The 5,176-nt window shown below is 42.3% G+C and overlaps 1 pseudogene; it reads right to left on the bottom strand.

The window, feature by feature from the left end:
• Positions 1-3,962: 3,962 nt before the first annotated feature.
• On the bottom strand, positions 3,963-4,911 carry LOC104993619 (annotated as a pseudogene).
• Between the last annotated feature and the right edge of the window lie 265 nt (positions 4,912-5,176).

The following is a 5,176-nucleotide window of genomic DNA, read 5'->3' as shown; positions in this document are numbered from 1 at the left end:
GCTATGGTTTTTCCAGTGGTCATGTATGGATGTGAGAGTTGGGCTGTGAAGAAAGCTGAGTGCCAAAGAATTAATGCTTTTGAACTGTGGTGTTGGAGAAGATTCTTGAGAGTCCCTTGGACTGCAAGAAGATCCAGCCAGTCCATCCTAAAGGAGATCAGTCCTGGGTGTTCATTGGAAGGATGGATGCTGAAGTTGAAACTCCAATACATTGGCCACCTCATGAGAAGAGTTGATTCATTGGAAAAGACCCTGATGCCGGGAGGGATTTGGGGCAGGAGGAGAAGGGGATGACAGAGGATGAGATGACTGGATGGCATCATCAACTTGATGGGTAAATTCCTTGATGAGCTTGGATAAATTCCAGGAATTGGTGATAGACAGGGAGGCCTGGCATGCTGTGATTTATGGGGTGGCAGAGTCGAACACGACTGAGCAACTGAACTGAACAAAGGCCAGAAATCTATTGGAATATTTTCTCCCCATCTTGCGGCTTGTTCAACATTTTCTTTAACCCAGTTCCAAATTTCTAAATCGAAACTGCCTTCATCAGGGAACCAGGGATTATATTCAACCACTGTTTGGAGACAAGCCTCTATCCGCTGATGTGAAACTGAAAGTCCTTGAACCTTAAATAAATGATGAAGTAAAGTAGAAAAGTGGTAGGGCTCTCCAGCCGTTTGTCCCATAACCCCGCACTTACCGACCTCCATAGGTCCTAACGGTCACTCCGTCCGCTTGCCAAGGGCATTCACCAGGTCCCTGTTCAGGCGCTAATTGTCATGGTCTTTGTAGACCAGGACCTGGGGACGAGTCGACGAGAAGAAGGATGCAGGAACCCAAGTCTTGAGTGAAACAAGGGTACTTTATTTTCAGAAACGCATGCTTATATATCTTCAATAAAATGATTACTCAGCCATTAAAAAGAATGAAATTCCACCAGCTGCAACAAAATGGATAGTCCTTTAAGTAAAAGGTCACTGAAGAGAGTCACTGAAGGGAGTCATTGAAGGAAATTCAACCAGGTTCTCTTTCCCATAATCTTAGTCCTGAGAACTGCGTGCAGCTCTGCTCATTCCTGTTTCCCAGGAACTGATAAGGAACAGAGAGTCCTTGAGAAATGGCACACAAAGGAAGAAAACAACATATTGGATCCCTTAAAGTTGAACGTCCCCTAATAGGAGAACAGTCTTGAGAGTCCCTGGTTTGCAAGGAGATCAAACCAGTCAATCTTAAAGGATATCAATCTTAAATATTCATTAGAAGGACTGATGCTGAAACCAATGCTACAATCTTTGGCCACCTGATGTGAAGAACCAACTTGTTAGAAAAGATCCTGATGCTGGGAAAGATTGAAGGCAGGGGGAGAAGGAGATGATTGACAGAGGATGAGATGGTTGGATAGCATCACTGACTCAATAGACATGAGTTTGAGCATGCTCTGGGATATGGTGAAGGACAGGGAAGTCTGGCGTGCTGCAGACCATGGGGTCACAAAGAGTTGGACACAACTGCATGAATGAAGAAAAACAATAACCAGCACTGCAACATAGGGTCCCAGGCCCCAGGTCTAGACTGTCTCACATTCACCAGAACATGATCCACTCAGAGGATAATGAGGAAGAAAGGGGAGGACCAGGACCTTGAGTTTCACTGTTTAGTCATAAAATGACTTAAGTACTAAATTGCCTAAGTTTATAGGAAAAAGACTGGTTGACTTTTTCTGGCAGACTTCTGAGTGAGGGTGAGGGGTAGTTCTTTAAATGGGATGAGGCTAGGGGCAGACCTCTTGGGTCAGGGCAGAGGAGCGGCCCAAGTCAGGCCCTTTTTCTACCTGACTTTTTCAGGCAGATGGGGAGCTCAGAATTACAAAGCAGATTGAATTGCAGAACAGTTTTAAAGTTAGATTTGTACATGCAATAGCCTATATAGCTTATAAAATGCATAATCACTTTATAGATTTTATTTGATATTTCTGTATTTTAAAAATATTTTGCAATGAGAATACTGTGTATTCATATATATCTTATGTATCTTTTAATAAATATACCAGTATTGTAATTTTGACTTGCTCAGTAATTATCAATATTGACCACTATAGTTTGATTCAACACCTATTTTTTTAATCACAAATTGAGTCTAAAGTTCACCCTGATTCTTTTTTCTTCTTATTATTATTATTAAGATGAGGAATAGTACATTGTCTTCTATTATTTCATTTCTAACTCAGTTGCTTTAATTTTATGGAAGTTTTAAGTCAAAAGTCCTTTAGCATTGACTTTTTTTTTCAGATTTTTAAGACTAATAGAACTACCTATTTTATCAGAAAGGTGCTATGCTGATTCTTTTCATATTTCCATTTAAGTATGTTTCTTTGCCTTTGTGAATTTACATATAAAAGGCAGGAGAGGACCCAACCTGAACAGCCTTTTTAAAACTCTCTTTGGCTCCTCCTGATCATACTCTTGCCCTCCTGGCTTCTCTCCTATCACTAGAAGTTCCCATTTGGATCTGCTTCTAATTTTTCTTTCTTCTTAGCTAATTTCATAGCATTCTTTCAATGCTTTGATCCCTGAGCTGTTAGTCTTCTCTTCTTTTGAGCCTGCTATATATCCTGCCCATGAGAGAGTCCTTCTTTAAGCCTCACAAGGACTTTTTCATGTGGCTTATCTCTAGCCAGGAGAAGTGAAGAGTCAGACTAAGTCACGTAAGCTCCATGCACGTCATATGTGGTTAGTACTTCTCTCCACTCAACTTCTTCACTTCCCACAACCCTGGTTTCCTTTCCTTTGAAGTCCTGCATGCTTGGAAATATTCTCTCTAGAAAGATTTTAGCTCACTGTAAACCCATTTCCTAAAAGGTATTTATATTTTCACTTTGTTTGTCGTATTAGATTTCTGCACAGTATCCTTCCTAGTGACCACTTGTTCAAGCATCCAATTTATGTTAGAAGATTCAGTGAAGTGGTGATTTTAATGTGGTTTATACCACATTAAAAAGTGAAATGGTCACTTTAAATTTAAGTTTGAGATTGAACTTGGGTGGCCTCGACCTACATCAGCTTGGGGTGGGGCTTGGATTCCCAGAAAGAGATTGAGGCTGGGTTGAGGCGAAGAGAACATCAGATCTTAGCCACTAGACAAGTGGTCAGTGATAAGGGCCCTGTCCCTTCGGCTTTGGAGAAAAGAATCCACACAAAGAAGGAAAGTAGTAAACCAAATAAAGTATTTATTAAGAGGAAAAGAGGACAGGACCTGTGGATAGACACACAGGCAGACTCAGAGTTCCCGAGTCACACCCTTGTAGTAGTTTGAATTACTTGTATTGGGTATTTCTTCCAAGTTTCCTTTGGCCAATCTTTTTGATTTGCCTGGTTCACAGTCCATATTTCATATGTCTTAGTATCCTCCCATGTGACTGCACACATCTCTTAGCCAAGACAGATTTTACCAAAAAGGCATCTGGGTAGAACATCCCTTGGCATAACTGCTCTTTGGCCTCCAAGGAGTCTTTCTGCACATGTGTAGTCAAGGAGGTCTCCTGACTTTGAGGATGAAAAATATGTGGTCTGGGTGGGGCCCAGCCTCCTCCTTTAATTGTCCTGCTATTCTTGACTTGGAGTTTCAATCCACAGGGAATGAATCCCAAATAGCTTTACCATGGGGAGAGGGAAGAGGCTCATCTACCTCCTACCTCAAGATGAACATGAGATCTCACTTTGATCTTAAAATCATCTCCTGGAATAGGGCCAGTGTGTGTTTATTTACAGGTCTTTGGAGTGACTTGTGTTTTTATTATGCTAACAAAGAGGCTGAGGAAGTGAAAAATCATTTGTTAGAGGCTTACCCCTCATCCATTTTTGCTCTGGCCCTGTATATGATGTATGAAACTTTGCCAATCATTTGAAATACTGGCTCTGTAACTTTACCGGTATAGACTTCCTCCTGAAAGGCATGCACACCTATTTGGGTAGGGATCTCATCTTAGGAAAGGGATTTCTACACACCACTCTCTGTAGAGTATCCTGGACTTCTTTGTTTCTTAGGCTATACACAGCAGGGTTTAGTAAAGGTGTTATGACAGTGTAGGTCACTGAGATCAGTTGATCCTGATCCTTGGTGTTCTCTGACTTGGGCTTGAAGTAGGCAATGGAGGCACAGCCATAGTGGACAATGACCACAGTGAGGTGGGAGGCGCAGGTGGCAAAGGCCTTCTTCCAGCCCTCCGCTGAGGAAATCTTGAGAATGGTGGAGATAATGAGGATGTAGGAAATGAAGAAGGTGGCAGGGCCTGTGATGGCCAAGAGACTGGTAATTAAGGCCAGGATATCAGTGATGATTGGGGTAGCACAGGCCAGGTTCAGCACAGGTCAACATCATGAAAGAAATGCTCAATCAGTGCCTTGCAAAAGGGCAATCTGAAAATAGCCACAACCTGAACCAGTGAGAGTGAGAACCCTGTGGCACCGACTGAGAATGCCAGGATGGCACAGACCCTCCAGTTCATGATGACTGAATAACGAAGTGGGTTACAGATAGCCACATAGCGATCATACCCCATTACTGCCAACAAGAGGCAGTTGGTGATGGCAAAGCCAAGAAAGAAGAAAAGCTGAGTTCCACAGCCCTCCAGGGAAATGGATTGGCTCAGACCTACAAGGCTGAAAGGCATGCATGGGATGATCACAAGGGAGTAGAAAGTCTTTGATGTAGATAGGACACTTAGAAAGAAGGACATGGGTGTGTGGAGGTGATGGTCTATATGGATAGCAGTCACAATGATGGCATTACCAGCCAGAGTTAAAATGTACAGGATGAGAAACACCATGAAGAGCTCAGCTGATGTTCTTGGAAGTTGGAGAAACCTTGGAAAATAAACTCTCTTACCTGTGTGTGGTTGGCTGTCCTCATTGGAGATCTCAGGGCTGAAAAACAAAGAAAAAGTCAGCACCATCTCTTGGTGCTGCCCTACCATCTGGTGAGCGCACTGTCTAAAGATTCAATACCACAAAGATTCAGTAGAAATTTCATTAATCAACTGCCTTTCTCAGAGATGTGGCAGACTAGGTCCTGGGACTGGAATAAGAGATACAGAAAATTTGTGCAACACTATTTAAAGCTTTCTTTAAAGGTAAAGCTTTCTTTTCAGGTACTTATGGCCCATGAAATTGGTCTC

This window comes from Bison bison, unplaced genomic scaffold (genome assembly GCF_000754665.1).
Source record: "Bison bison bison isolate TAMUID 2011002044 unplaced genomic scaffold, Bison_UMD1.0 scf7180017864240, whole genome shotgun sequence".
NCBI lineage: Eukaryota > Metazoa > Chordata > Mammalia > Artiodactyla > Bovidae > Bison > Bison bison.
This window is presented reverse-complemented; position numbering and strand designations above follow the sequence as displayed.